Here is a 17,034-nt window from a genome sequence, read left to right as displayed (position 1 = left end):
TTACACTGAAACAGTTTTGGTTATCTCTCTCTCTCTCTCTCTCTCTCTCTCTCTCTCTCTCTCTCTCTCTCTCTCTCTCTCTCTCTCACGATTTTGGTTTGAATATCAGCCCCAATAATGGACAAGAAAGTTCCTTTACCACTTTAGAAGATAATACACAGGAAACACTTGAAGGATTGGTAATGACCAATAATATATATATGCGTGGGAGGAGTGGCAGGAGTGGGTTGAGAGGTGGGAGGAAGGAAGGAGGGAGGGAGGGTGGGTGGGAGTAAGGAGTAGGAGGAAGGAGGGAAAGATTTATTCATCATTTATGTCAATAGATAGCACCGAGGAGTTTCTAAGAGATAATATATTAACCGGAAGGTGATGGCTTTCTGGTATTTTTACGTCCCCCGTTTTTTTTTTTTTCATGTTGAACGGCGTTTTCGTAAGGAAAAAGAACGTTACGACAATGTTTTACGACAGCGGCTAGTACAGTACATAGGAGTATTGGGGGAAAGTAGGCAAGGTTGTATATCGTCTGGTTTACGGAGCTAGACGAAAGATGGTATGTCAGTGGTTATTTAGGTCTGATATAATGGAGGTGGGCCAATCATTAGGCCTAGTTGCGCGCACTTTGGAAGAAAGTTTTATAAAATACTGCATTTAATACTAGCATAGTTGTGCGCAGATTATAATTAAGTTTTAGAAAGTACTGCGTTAGCATTGTTGCGCGCAGATTATAATTAAGTTGTAGAAAGTACTGCGTTTAATACTAATATAGTTGCGCGTAGATTGTAATTAAGTTTTAGAAAGTGCTGCGCTTAATACTAGCATAGCTGCGCGCAGATTATAATTGAGTTTTAGAAAATACTGCATTTAATACTAGCATAGTTGCGCGCACGTTAGAGGAACTTTTCATAAAATACTGTGTTCAGTACTAGCATAGTTGCGCTCTTTATAAGAAAGTTAAAAAATAAACTGCATTTTAATACTACTGGTACTATGCTAAATCACACACGAAAAAGAGTTTATGACAAATGTATTCACAAGAAGCCATGTCTTTCCAGCACATCTTTGTGGCGTAAACCATCTTCAACCCACAAGCGTCAGTGGGAACCGGTATAGGCTAACCCATCCCATTCCCCCTCCCCAACCATTACCACCCCCTCCCCAAAACACACACACACACCTGCAAACCAAAACTCTCTCCTGGCTCCTTCCCGCCCACGAGAAACAGCTCGCTTTTGCACTTTCCCGCGCGCGGCTATATAAGTTTCCCCTGACCGCATTGTAGGCAGTTGGAGGACCTCCCCGTAGTAGGATTTATCGCGCTATGCCGTGCCCCGAGGCAGTTCCTCGGGGGTTGTGTTGGCACTGGTCATTCTGTGGGGTTGATTCGTGTGTGTGGTGGGGCGGGGTTGGGGGGGACGGTTCTTCTGCCTTTAATGGGTTGGCGAGGTGTGTGGTGGGAAGGGTTCTTTTCGTAAGCCATTTGGTTTGTTCTCAACGTATTGTGACCGCAATTGCTTTTGTTGCATTTCCGTTTTTTTTTTTTTTTTTGCTTTCTGTGGTGAGATATGCGGTCGTTTTTGTGTCGTGCCAGTAATAATAATAATAATAATAATAATAATAATAATAATAATAATAATAATAATAATAATTGATACGATGTAACAGGTAAAAATTTCTTAGTGATATAATATATATATATATGAGAGAGAGAGAGAGAGAGAGAGAGAGAGAGAGAGAGAGAGAGAGAGAGAGAGAGAGAGAGAGAGAGAGAGAATTCCTCTACATTACGCAAATCTACGAAGCCTTACACCCCTATACGTCTACATCCCCTCCACAATCGTTTAAATAATACATTATATATATATATATATATATACATATACAGTATATGTATATATATATATATATATATACATATATATATATATATATATATATATATATATATATATATATATATATATATATATATATATATAGGAGAGAGAGAAACATATGAACCTCGCTATTAACTTTATATAATATTTCCTAAATTACTTTTACTGATTTGGCAGTAAAATGTCCTTCCCTCCCCTCCCCAGCCCGGCTTATGTTACGGCAACACGTAATATATTTACTGGCGTCGCTGACACAGGGGGATACGGCGGGTCTTGTCGTCCAGTAACTAGATTACAATTGAATATCCCAGAAGTTTGTTACGCCGAATAGCAACGAGTTGATGATGATGATGATGATATTTGAACGTTTGCTGCTTCATGATGAATTTTCTTACTCTGCGTTACAATGGCAATTTTTAACGTTATGAAATTACTTCTCATAAGCCTCTCTCTCTCTCTCTCTCTCTCTCTCTCTCTCTCTCTCTCTCTCTCTCTCTCTCTCTCTCTCTTCCTCTTCGTGTTTTGAAATAGGCTTATGCAGTTTCCTCTCATTGAGAAATCATTTTATAACGCCAAAAATCACCATGCAGACACTGAGAGAGAGAGAGAGAGAGAGAGAGAGAGAGAGAGAGAGAGAGAGAGAGAGAGAGAGAAACACTTCCTTTGAAATAGGCCTATACATTTGCCCTCTATAAGAGATATTTCAAAACGCCACAAACTGCCATGCAAAACACGAACAGAGAGAGAGAGAGAAGGAACACTTCCATCTCAAAGCGAAAACTAAGTGGCAGAGTTGATTCTCCTTGGCCCTCGTGCAAACAAACGGGGAGAGAGAGAGAGAGAGAGAGAGAGAGAGAGAGAGAGAGAGAGAGAGAGAGAGAGAGAGAGAGAGAGAAACCAACTCTCAGAGGAGGGTACTATGGCCTCCTTATGTACACACTAAAAACCTCTGCAAAAGTCTGTATACACGCTTTCGCACTTACTAGGGCTGGCAGGGGGTGGGGAAGGGGGGGGACTGTGTTGTTGCTACCCTACGATTAGGCTACAACTACTTCTGTTGCAACTGCTGTTTGTAGTAGTAGTAGTAGTAGTAGTATAGTATTAGTGCTAGTGACGGTTTTATGCTGGTAGGCTAACAGCGATTGCACCGTTTTTAAGTGTAAATATTACTATTTTTCAAACATTTAATTGTTGATAATGCTGTTTTACAAACATTTTCATTGTTAAGAATACTGTTTTACAAACATTTTCATCGTAAATATTACCCTTGCAAACATTTTCATCGTAAATATTACCATTTTACAAAAATTTTCATTGTAAATATTACTCTTACAAACATTTTCATTGTAAATATTACTATTTCATAAACATTTCCAGTGTAAATATGACCATTTTGTAAAAATTTTCATTGTAAATATTTTCACTCTAAATATTACCATTTTACAAACAGTTTGCTTAACATTAATAGCACCAACATCATTACTTCGATTTCCTCATTATTCGTCTTAATTAAAATCAGAAATGAAACAGGAAATAACAGTCATTTTAGCACGGCAAAAAGAGAGAGAGAGAGAGAGAGAGAGAGAGAGAGAGAGAGAGAGAGAGAGAGAAAACAGCTAGTGCTATCAAATTACCACCACCCTCCTGCCTCTGCATCTAAAAAGTGCCTCTCTCTCTCTCTCTCTCTCTCTCTCTCTCTCTCTCTCTCTCTCTCTCACATACTGAGAAGTCATCACCGCGTCCCACAAGACGACTTCGCCGTATAATTACGAAATCCGTCTTGAATCCCCTTCAACGAATCTTTATATATACAAGATGGCATAGATTGTAGGTAGCTACGATACAGAGAGTAGCGATTGAATACAAGATGGCGTGGACTGTAAGTAGCTACGATGTAGAAAGTAGCTACTGAATATAAAGAATCTATTGACTCGTAAATTGTAGCCGGATAACCGTATAGTAAGTAGAAGCCATTAGCTTCTATTCAAAAGGGGATTCCTTTGAGGGGCCTTGGTGGCATCAGTCTAGTTGTAGGGCGCAGTACGCTATTCATTCCGTAATGTAATTTCCTCAAAGTAAAGGAAGGAATGGGAATGGGAATTTCCCGCTCGTTAAAGTTTGGTGTATCGATATCGATACTTATCGTGGGCGAATAATTAAAAGACTAATTTATAACGGCATAATGATTGAACAGCAAAACTCCCAACAGGGAAAAGTTATCTCAATATAACGTCCTGGTTATATAATAATAATAATAATAATAATAATAATAATAATAATAATAATAATAATAATAATAATAATAATAAACGTTAGTGTTTTTCATGAATGTACTTCAAACATGAGAGACAAGAATTGTATTTTGAGTAGGCCTATACACCCTTATGCTGGTATGAACAGTCGATACAGATTGTATAAAGTATTGCATAAGCCAGATTTTCTGGTGCTGCTGTGTACTTTGATCTTATACCAGCCTTGATAAACACTTAGGTAGAGCAGAATGATAGCAACCCCTAAATTTAACAGTATTTATCTGGACTAATTCACAATACTTGTTTTCATTAGGCCCAATTTGCTTTCAGCATTTTTTTTCATTATTATTATTATTTTATTATTATTATTATTATTATTATTATTATTATTATTATTATTATTATTATTATTGTTATTTTTATTATTATTATTATTATTTTATTACATCGTTTCATAGCAACTGTATTCTGACAAACATGCCAAACATTTGTGCCTAGAGCAGTTTAAGGTTAGACTAGTCCTAAGAGGACATTGGATGAAAATACATTAGGTTAAGCACATTATAAGAGAGAGAAAGAGAGAGAGAGAGAGAGAGAGAGAGAGAGAGAGAGAGAGAGAGAGAGAGAGAGAGAGAGAGAGAGAGACACACACACACATCAGAGGGAAACCGTTATTTCCTTGCAGTGTACTCTAATATTTCATATAATCTGAAATTTTATATATACGGTACCTTATTTGTAAATAACACATTCCTTTTATTTTCCTTTGCAGGTGAGTGATTTCGACTTCCTGGGGAGAAACGTGAGTTACCAGAACCTTTTTGTTTTAATTTAATATCCAGTTAATATATGATTCATGTTGGGAACTACATGTGCAAGGAAGCATTAACCGCGTAGCCTAGATTTGCTTTGCAATGGAAGGTTGTCAGTGAAGGAACTGGGCTGAAGTTATTGACCTTAATCTTACATAACTACAAGACGTATACTCAGTTCCATACACACACACACACACACAATATATATATATATATATATATATATATATATATATATATATATATATATATATATATATATATATAAAGGCCTATGTATGGTAAATGTAAAGAAGACGGCCTCACGAAGATATAGATTTTTAATATAATTTTTGCTAAACAATGTGGAAAAAGGTGTACATATAATACAGTGCATGTTAGATAATTTGAGAGAGTATACATATATATATATATATATATATATATATATATATATATATATATATATATATATATATATATATATATATACACTATAATTTTTTCATATTTTCAAACCATACAATATTAATATCCTTAATAACTGTTAGCTTCCTTACAAAATGTCATTTACTTTTTTAAAACGACCTTTAAGTCTTAGTGAAGTCACTCCGTATTCCTTAAATGCGAACGAACGGTTTGTGCATAGTTCACTCATTCCTTAAGTACGAACGAACAGTTTGTGCATAGTCAACTCAAATTCCTTAAATACGAACGAAGGATTCGTGCATTCGTTTGTACGAATAAAAAAAAGCTGTGGCAAGGTCACTCTATAATAAGGCACAAGTTTTAACGGCAACTGAAATGTCTGTTAAGGCTACTGACTGACTGAGTTGGGTGTGATAATCTCATGACACCATTTTCCGTTCACTTCCCCTACCCCTTAGCTCCCCCTCCCCTAACCCCTTAGCTCCACTTCCCCGAACTCCTTCTCTTCCCCCTCCTCAACCCCCTTAACACCCCCCCCTCCTCCGACAGCTTGAATGTTCATGATGTTCCTGATTCAGTGACACTTCCACTCCTCCCCCTCCAATCTCTTCCGCAACACCTTGCTTCCCCTTCCCCCTCCCCAACGACAACTTGCATATCCACGATGTTCCTGATACGGTGACAGCTACCTCCCATCCCTTCCCCTTCTCTAACCCCTTACCTTCCCGAATCCCAAACCCTTAATTGCCCCTTCCCAACCCCTTATTTCCCCTTCCCCTTCCCAACGCCTTACTTCCCCTCCCTCTCCCCAACCCCTTACCTTTCCGCTACCCAGGACAACTTAAATCTCCATGATGTTCCTGGTACAGTGAGACTTCCCTTCCTCCCCTCCTATCTTTTCCCCTCCCCTAACCCCGTAGCTCCTCCTCCCAACCCTTTATCTCCCCCTCCCCAAGCCCTTGAACACTCCCCACGACAACTTAACTGTCCATGGTGTTCCTGATTCGGTGACATCTACCTCCAATCCCTTCCCTCCCCTCCCCTCCCCTCCCCTCCCCTACTCTTCCCCTTCCCCGTCCCCTCCCCATCTACAAAATCAGCCAACTCGATTCGTCAGACCATGAAACGATTCATTTAAATCGTTATGGTAATGCAGAAATTAGATTTTCAGATTGGTCTTGTGTCGGATGTGTAAATCAAATGTTAATGTAGTTAATAGAAATTGTCCAGCGATTTATTTTTGCAACTGGACTTATATCATACGAGAATGGAATCAAAGGTATTTAGCCTAATTGCTTATTAAGTATTCGTGGTACTTTTATAACGATGATAAGACAAAAACAATGGATATATTTAAATAAACGTAGACTAAAAATAGACAATAAATAGCTTACACATGAAACAAAGACACATCTCGGTCTAACTCCGAGGTTAGTAACGGCTAGTTCCTAGCGGGTATATCCTACTAACGTGGTATACAGTGGTTAAAGAAGCTTTAAATACGATTCTACACGTATGAGGACAAAGCATGTTACGAAGATGAAAATAATGAAGGGACTGGCAGCGAATAACTGGGGAAAAATGTCAGATATTGTGTATGACAACGTAGATTCCATTGTTAAATGGGATGAAACAATTGGTATAGCCTAGGCTAAGGTGGACGGTTAAATGAAGACAGGCATTATTGAAGTTACCCCCCATGATAGTCTAATACCGTTCATTACCATGTATTTACAGACATACATGGTGCTACTATAGTAGGCGGTTTACCTAGAGGATCAAAATGTGTTTCGCCGTGTTTAGTACTAGCCCCTCTAGAATCAAATGTGATCAAGTGCGCATAGGGACATTTGATTCCCAAGGGGCTAGTACTAAACACGGCGAAATAGTGTAGAAACATGCAGGTAGACCTCCTACTATAATACCACCACATACATTACACACACACACACACACACACACACATATATATATATATATATATATATATATATATATATATATATATATATATATATATATATATATATATATATTTAGTTGTATTCTTCTCAGTCACGAAGATAAAATATCACGGTGCATTCCACAATGAAAATGAAGGAGAAACCAGAGGAAAAGGAAAAAGAGTTCGTAATTTGTCCCAACAGTTTCGCCCTCCATCAGGCCTCTTCCTGAAGGAGAAACCAGAGGAAAAGGAAATAGAGTTCTTAATTTGTCCCAACAGTTTCGCCCTCCATCAGGCCTCTTCCGAGGCCTGATGTAGAGCGAAACTGTTGGGACAAATTAAGAACTCTATTTCCTTTCCTCTGATTTCTCCTTCATTTTCATTGTGGAGTGCACCGTATATATATATATATATATATATATATATATATATATATATATATATATATATATATATATATATATATATATACACATATACACACACAGTATATATATATATATATATGTGTGTAAACAAAAAAACAATCGCACAGCTAGGCTAGCGTATAGTACTACTTCGCAGATGTTAGGATATTTTACAGGCTAGCCTGAGTAAAATTATGCTATTAGCCTATCAAGTACTTACCTTATGGAGACTTCATATTTCCTCCATTTTCTGGCAGTCCCGCTCACTCGTTTGAAAAGATTTTTGAAGTTATATTTGAGGATTTCCGTCTTGTAAAAGTTACTGTGCGTCTTGCTTAATCATTTTGGGAGTTGAAGAATTAGCCTACGCGTTTAAACTTCGTTCTACAATGAATCATGGATTCATGATCACATTCAAAGTTTGGAAATGCTCAGCAACTTCTAAAAGTAGGGATGTTTTGGTTTTTAAATCCCGTTGATCATATGTTACGGCAAAGGGCATGGTAGGTCTTTGTCATTTTGCAGAAACATCTTTGCAGTACGCGTCTCCAGTGTAGGCCAAGACCTATACCGATTGTAGATTTTAAAGTAGCATTCTTTGTTGATAGGCTATACGCATTTTTTAAACTATGAAAAATATGCATTACTTAACTGAATGTAAGTAAGTGTGGTCGTTTTACCCTTGTATTACACGTGTCCAATGTAGGCCTAGGCCTATATCGATCGTAGATTTTAAAGTGGCGATCTTTGATGACAGGCTTTAAGCGTATTCTTAACGATGCAAAATTTTACTTAAATACATATTTAAGCTCACAATTTCAAGGCTAAGTTTTGGTTGAAGGGGATAAAGCAAAAATATATAGACATTTCTGTTAGCCACTTGTGGCAGGAATTGACACCTATCGCAAGGCGTTAGACCGTCTGTTAAGCTACTGTTTCCAGTAACTGAAATTCACTTTGCATGTATTCTCCATTATTATCCATTAATTCTCCATAATCATCTGTATTTATTTACGAAATCACCTAAAGATAATTATCAGATGAGAATTAAGCCTAGGCCTATGTAGCCTATAAGAAATCCGGCACTTGGTCGCCATCTTTGGTGTCTCTTAACGAAGACCACAAACACTTAACCGTAGATTTTTAGTTGCTATATAACTTTATTTACTAATAATATCGTCACTTATATATATCGGTTTCCTCACCATTCAGTTGATTTCGAGAAGAATGACCGGTGAAAAGACCGTACTTAGCCCAAATAATTGGCATTACACACAAAAAAACGTTGACGTTACCACCGTAGCCATTGTGATACTGCAGGACCCGCACGTGTGGACGGTAATGCTTGAGATGCCAATTAGTAATAACCGGGGATTATTTGGTAACGCGTTTATGTTTCAGATACAAACGGGAATTAATTCAGTGGGAATTTACACATCTGTATAGGCTATATGTATGTATGTATGTATGTATATATATATATATATATATATATATATATATATATATATATATATATACTATGTATACATATATTAAACAGGTGTAAATTTCCACTGAGTTAATTCAGTTATATACTGTATATACATTATATATACTATATATATACAGTATATATATTTATTTTTATTTATTTATTTATTTATTTATTTATTTATTTATTTATTTATTTATAACCAGATGGAACTTGAGGAAGGTATCTAAGGCATTTGGATAGTTCTATTGCTTACGTTTCAAGGCCAGCCTCATTATCAGAGCTGCGAATAAAAATATACACATACATTAAAATATCATATAAGACTTGGACTGAAAGAGCATGCAAAGGGGGCAATTGTCCACCAGTTGCTCCTCTAGATGACACAAAAATACTAGCAAAAACGGGCCCCAGTGGGCTTCCCATTGCCATCCCATCAATCTGAAAATAAGATTCATTGTTAGAAACAAAGGCTGTGTCCTGATTTTAAGAAGTTGCTTTTAAATATAAGGATAGATCGGACCCTCTGATGACATCGAATGCGGTGTATTTATTTTCTTGCCCCCGGTGTAGGTAGGAATGGAATGGAAAATAGAGTTTATGCTGAAGGCCAAGCACTGGGACCTATGAGGTCATTCAGCGCTGTAAGGGAAATTGGGATATATGTAGGTTTGAAAGGTGCAACAGGAGGAAAACATCGCAGTTCCACTATGAAATAATTGTTAGGAGAAGGTGGATAGGAAGATGGAAGAAAGATAATGAATGGAGGTACAGTAAAAGGAATGACAGGGGTGTAGCTAGGGGCGGAAGGGACGCTGTAAAGAACCTTTAGTAACGCCTACAGTGTACCACGTGATGTGCACTGATGGCTCTACCCCCCTACGGGGTATGTAGTCAGGGGAAATATTCGGTGCCTCTCGGAGGTTACTAAAAGTTCGCATGGATTGTCACAGAGGCGTCCAGTTATCTAATCCGGAATTTTCTAATATTGGAGAGCATGTGGAAAAAATGCGACATAAATATTGAATAGAATCATTTTAAAATTCTGTCTAGGGTTCGTACTCCTCAGCGGCTGGCAGTTGTCGAGTCTCCTTGTATAAAAGAGGTAAGTCCTAAGTTTAAACAATCAAACTGCCTCCACCCCAGTTCCCCCAGCACGACTACGCGGGACTTGTTCCTCCGCGTCACTCGTATTATTTCCTTCTGCTTTGCCTGGTAGTACTTTTCTCCTGGCATTTTAAACTGATTTGTAATTGTTTTTATCATACCATTTTATTAGTCCGAATCTTTTTATGATGTTTTATTGTGTGTATATTTTTATTTACAGCTTTGATAATGAGGCTAGGCCTTGATACTTAAGCGATAAAACTGTGCAAATGCCTGAGATGCCTTCCTCAAGTTCCTTGTGGTTATATCTGGGCTGTTGATTGCCACCACCCATCCTTCTACACACACACACACACACACACACACATATATATATATATATATATGTATATATATATATATATATATATATATATATATATATATATCTTAAAGCTAGACCGATATCTTCGGATGGTTTAATGGACATGCTTTTTCAAGTCGGTTGGGTCGAGAAGTGGTCCTTCCGGTTTTTAAGTACTTAAAACATATACATATGTAAATAGACAGTATATATATATATATATATATATATATAAATATATATATATATATATATATATATATATATATATATATATATATATATATATATAGCCTATGTCCCAAGAACAACCTTTAGGACGGGATGTTGAATTAGTAAGTTCTACCCAGAAGCACTTTGAAAACCGGAAGGATAGCATTAGACTGAGAGAGAGAGAGAGAGAGAGAGAGAGAGAGAGAGAGAGAGAGAGAGAGAGATTGATTCCGGGTAACTACCTTGGCTGATGCATATTTATATCGTACCTGTTTATCTTGATAAATTTCAATTTTTATGCTTCGTACTATTTAGGAATTTTCAGCAATGCTTCTCGATTTACGAACCGTTCATGTATCGTGAGAATTATCTTGTAATGGACGTTAACAATTATAAAAATTAAATAAAAAAACGTTAAAGACTAAGATTCAGTCTTTAATCTAGTCTCTCTTAGTCCTAGTCTCTAGGACTAGGAAAAGGAGTCCAGGAGTTTCTTACCTATGTGTTCTCAAGGTAAACGTTTGATCTTCTGGCTCCTGAAGTATTAGTTAATAGGTTACTTAACTGTCCATTTTTTATATCCTTTTTGAAGTCCTTTGTGTGTGTTTTGTCTTTCTCTTATCTGTTACCAATTAATCAACATTTTGAACGCTGTTGCTGATTAAAGCTGATGTTTTCGGAAATGAATTTCTTTAACGTTAATCATATCAGTCTAGTTTTAGGAGTCCTGCATATTTGTATTTCTCTGTTTCCGGTGTTTGTTTGTAATATACTAATTTGGCTGAACCACGATAACCTGCTAATCACGTTATACGCCTCGTAAGTTCTTTTGCAAAAGCCACTTTTGCAGATTTAACCATACAGGGTCAATTGGTTTAATAATGGCTGATCTCAGCTGACTTTACGAGGCAGAATTGTTGCTCTCAGATCAGGCTGGTTGACTAAGCAGTTAGTGAAGATATCGCTAAAGAAAACTGTAATTTCTCTCTCTCTCTCTCTCTCTCTCTCTCTCTCTCTCTCTCTCTCTCTCTCTCTCTCTCTCTCTCTCTCTCTCTCGATAGAACCATTGACCTATATTGTTCTAATTTTGACGGTATGCTTTTTGGGGTTTACTCTCCTGGAAATCGAACAAGACCTCTCTCTCTCTCTCTCTCTCTCTCTCTCTGGGTGTTCAACCCCTATTAAACTCTCTTGAGTTTCAGCTATTATAATCACCACGCTGTCTTTGAAATCATATCCTGGCGGTTTTCCAATAAGGTTTTCATTATCTCTCTCTCTCTCTCTCTCTCTCTCTCTCTCTCTCTCTCTCTCTCTCTCTCTCTCTCTCTCTCTCTATATATATATATATATATATATATATATATATATATATATATATATATATATATATATATATATATTTATATATATATCCGTAAGCTTTCGTTTATATATTACTTAAATCTAAAGATATAATAATGTCATTGGACATGTCATGGAATGTAGGGAAGCTTAAATTTACATATTGATCTCTGAAATGAAAACTCATTTGAAAGTATTAATTTGCAGATATATATTTCCGGTATCATATGAGTTATATATATATATATATATATATATATATATATATATATATATATATATATATATATATATGTGTGTATGTATATTGTATATATTAATGAGAGAGTGCTCGTGTGTATACGTTTGTACCTATGCCAATTTATTTTCTAAGTAAATCTGAATTAGAATTGAAGTGATCATATCTACGCATGCACTCTTTATATTTACGATGTAGTGCATATATATATATATATATATATATATATATATATATATATATATATATATATATATATATATATATATATATATATATATATATATATATATATGTTTGTATGGATTGTCATGTTTTTCAGTTTATTGAAAGAAGTAAATGAGTTGGGATGAACATTTACTTATTATATTTTTCCTAAGATAAAACAAATGACATGGTTGTATATCCGTCTTGTGTGGTTGGACAAAGGAAGGCGATTCGTCTCTCTTGACTGAACATCAAATCACAAGTTGAACAGTCATTGTGAGCAAGACCTTAATGTTCAGTAAAGGTCAGGGTGACCTTTCCAGGTGAAATATCACTGAAGCAGGCTAGGAAAATGCGATGCTAGAGAGAGAGAGAGAGAGAGAGAGAGAGAGAGAGAGAGAATCTATGGTTATAGTTGCTTGTTAGGCCTATTTCTGAATTTGTTTAGTTCTGATACTGAGATTGTCATCTGTCTACAAACCTTGAGAGAGAGGGAATATCTCTCATTTGATACTAGGATTGCCTATTGTTCTTATTTCTGAATTTTCTTATTGTTAATATATAGAGTTCCACCGATTTAGAAACATAAGAGAGAGAATATTAATTCTCCTTCGATACTATTAAGCCTGTTTCTTAATTGTCATACTTTTAATACAGAGATCGCTATCGGTCTACAAAATTGAGAGAGAGAGAGAGAGAGAGAGAGAGAGAGAGAGAGAGAGAGAGAGAGAGAGAGAGAGAGAGATGTTTCTGCCCCTCCTCATTGAAGTTCCTCACCTTTAACCTCTTGTGCCTTGAGGCTCTGAATGAGACTACCAAAAAAATAAAATAAAACAAAATAAAAGCGCTTGAACATCTCTTACTTAAATGTCAACAAAATAACAAACCCTTTTCAGTTGGAGCAAAATTGGTCTTGGTGCTGAGTGCAGCAGCAACAGCAGTAACAACATTCTCAGCTTTAGTAACAGCATTTGCAGCTGCTGTAATAGCATTCAAAACATCATTAACAGCAGCGGTAACAGCATTCGCAGCTGCAGTAACAACATTCGCAGCTGCAGTAACAGCAGCAATAACGGCATTCACAGCTCCAGTAACAGTATTCACAACATTAACTGCAGCAGTATCAGCATTAACAGTAGCAGTAACAGCATTCACAGCTGCAGTAACAGCCTCCGCGGCAGCAGTAACAGCATTCATAGCAGCAATAACAGCAAGAGCTCTGCTGATTGTAATCCTTTCCAATCAGCAGTCTGTGCTGAGTGAGTGATTTCTCTCTCTTTTCCGAAAGAGCAGTTACATGAAATGGGTGTTGCAGGCAGTTGGATTAGCCTAATCCGATTTCGACAAAATCATGCTCCTGTTATTCAGGGCTTTCTTTTTCTATTATTAATAATGATTCGTGAAGGTAGAGAGAGAGAGAGAGAGAGAGAGAGAGAGAGAGAGAGAGAGAGAGAGAGAGAATGCATGTACCGGTAAAATCATATACCACTTTTTTTTTAAGCATTACCGCTATATTTTTTTCATATAAATCAGGACTTTTGTTTTTTGTTAATAGAGATTCTTAAAGATAGATAGATTGATTGATAGATAGATAGATAGCGAGATAGAGGAAATTGAGGGAAAAAATATAAAATTACTTTATGTTCTCTTTTCCTTACATGTGCCGGCTAAAATCATATGCTGTTTTTGTCAGTGCATCATATAAATATTTTATTTTATCACTATATTCTCTTCATATAAATCAGGATTTTTTTTTTTACTAATATAGATGCGTAAAGATAGATGGACAGATAGAAGATGTAATTGATGGAAAAGCATAGCTTTACGGTATGTACTTTTTCCTTAGACCTACATACACCAGCTAAAATCATATGCTGCTTTTTTTTGGTGCATCATCTAGGCCTAATTCTTTTATTTAATCACCATACTTCTTTCATAAATAAAAAATGGTACATCATCTAGGCCTAATCTTTCATTTAATGACTATGTTCCTTTCATAATAAATAAAAATAAACCCGATTAAGCCCAACTGAGTCAGATGTTAAACCCGGCTAAAACGTAATTAAATATTTCTGAACCGTGTCTGGTTTTATCCAACGCCCACTCTCATGAGTCAGGCAGGTTCTTGGTTTAAATAAATCACCTTTCTGCCGTCAGGATTGCTCAGGATTATCAAGAGCCCTAGGATTATCGCACGATTCGGTGATAAGGTTAGGGCCGAAGGATTACCATCCGTCCTCCAGGTAGAGAGAGAGAGAGAGAGAGAGAGAGAGAGAGAGAGAGAGAGAGAGAGAGAGAGAGAGAGAAGAGATCCTCATTTAGGATAACTGAGGTATTTTCATAAGGTCACGGCCGAAGGGTATCATCCATCCTACAGGTACATACAGGCGCCCTCATGTAGGACTGGTTGATTCTGGGAGTCATTTTCACAAGGTCGCGACCGAAGGATAACCATCCTTCAGAGAGAGATCTTGTAGGATAATTGATTCTGGAAGCCTTCCTTCACAAAGTCACGGCCGAAGGGTATCATCCATCCTCCAGGTATACACAGAGATTCTCATGGAGGATTGGTTGATTCTGAGAGTCATTTTCATAAGGTCACGGGCGAAGGATATCGTCCATCCCACAGGTTCATACAGAGCGACCATCATCTAAGAGAAGTTAATTCTGGGAGTCATCCTTCGTGTGTGTGTGTGTGTGTAGGAGTGGTAGGAACTCGTCCGTCACGCAAGGTTGCTCTTGCAGGAGTGGCAGGCAGGTCGAGAGAGGGAAGGAAAGGCTGCAGCTCTGGGTTTGGTCGTGATTGCTTGCACATTTTTGCTTGCTTTCTCCTTCCTTGCCTGTGGTCTGCCTGCCTGCTTGTCTGGTCTCTCATTCCTCTAGACCGATGCGACCACCGGCCTCGTGATGATGACTTTGGTGCGCCCACGTGATGTTTGTGTGCTTGTGTGTGCTTTTGAGACTTCAGGAGCAAGAGAGGCCGGGGGTATGGGTTTATCTATGGAGGGGGGGAGAAGGGGGCGTGATGTGATGAAGAACCAGTGGTTTGGGTGGGGGAGGAGGGACGGGGTTGGAAGGAGGGAGGGGGTTATGTTTATTTCGAAGAATGATTTGTAGTTTCTCGGGACTTCTGACTTGCTGGAAGAGGATGACATAGTGGGCAGTTCTTGGCTCTCAGCCAGTGCACATATAAGAGAAGGAGAGAGAGTGTTTGTGTGTGTGTGTGTGTGTTTTTCTGTCATGTCGTTTCCTGCCTGCTCGGAAACCTATCGGAATACTTTCATCGTTTTTAATGAACTTATCTCTCTTTGGTTAGGTCTAGCCGTGTTCTTGTTACTGTTTAGACTTCATGCGTTCTCTTGGTGTGTCTGGTTGTGCCTGCGTATGTGTAAGTGTATGTGTATGTGTCTTGAATCCTTATCCTATTATCATGTTCCACCATGAGGCTGTCTCGGGACAATGCCGCCTTCTGTAGCCTTGCCGTCTCCTGTTGGTCGCGGTTATCAGAGTACGTTCGTCACGGTTAGTTGGATTGAGAAAGAGGTCTCTCTCTCTCTCTCTCTCTCTCTCTCTCTCTCTCTCTCTCTCTCTCTCTCTCTCTGTGTGTGTGTGTGTGTGTGTGTGTGTGTGTGTGTGTGTAAGTTCCCTAGGATGCTCTCAGGAAATTATTGCATTGGTGGGTCGCCATAACAAACCTCTCGATTGATAATTGCATAATGAAGACTGTCTGAAACATTAGACTTACGGGCACGACTGTCACTAGTACGACTGTTGCTACTGCTAGTTATACTGTAATAGTAGTAGTGATAATTTTTTGAAGAGGAGTGAGTCACAAAGAAGGAAAAAGTCTTTCTGAGCATATTAAACAAATCCTCTTAAAATTGAAGTACACATGGAGATCTTTGTAGCCAAGAAATGCAATTAAGGTTTATAGGGATACAAAGCTTACAAGCTGGGTGTAGACTCATGACATTTGAAGCAGTTAAATGTTGAGTACCCAGATTATGATGTATCGTAATTTCACAAATTGCAGTAGCTGAATATTGCGTTACCAATCTGCATACAGCATATTCTAGGATGAAGGATGAATAAATACTGTATCTCCTAAAGACGTGAGTATGATCGATATATATTTTTGTCAATCATGAGGCAATAAAGTCCTGTGAAATATTCTAGAGACTTCATGAATATGATCAATATATAGTTTTGTCAAGGGGGCAAAAACTCCTTTTGAATTCCTTGTGACCAGAATGAAGAGCTCAGAATTGAGACTTGGCAAATTTACGTGTCATCATAGGTAGCAGAAGTGAGAGTTGCACCATGATAGTTATATTAGGATGTCACCCTTGTAAGGAAAGAACGGAGAGGCTGGAAATAGGATTGGTTTAGAAAGAGATGCTTTCTTCTTTC

General features: G+C 37.6%; 1 protein-coding gene across 1 annotated transcript in view; it reads left to right on the top strand.

Annotated features, from left to right (window-relative positions):
* Positions 1-17,034, top strand: part of LOC136839225 (mucin-5AC-like) — a 288,209-nt gene that overhangs the window by 61,630 nt on the left and 209,545 nt on the right. The gene's annotated exons all lie outside the window — the stretch shown is intronic.

This window comes from Macrobrachium rosenbergii, chromosome 6, assembly GCF_040412425.1.
Source record: "Macrobrachium rosenbergii isolate ZJJX-2024 chromosome 6, ASM4041242v1, whole genome shotgun sequence".
Lineage (NCBI taxonomy): Eukaryota > Metazoa > Arthropoda > Malacostraca > Decapoda > Palaemonidae > Macrobrachium > Macrobrachium rosenbergii.
The sequence above is the reverse complement of the archived record's forward strand: the minus strand, read 5'-3'. Positions and strand labels throughout refer to the sequence as shown.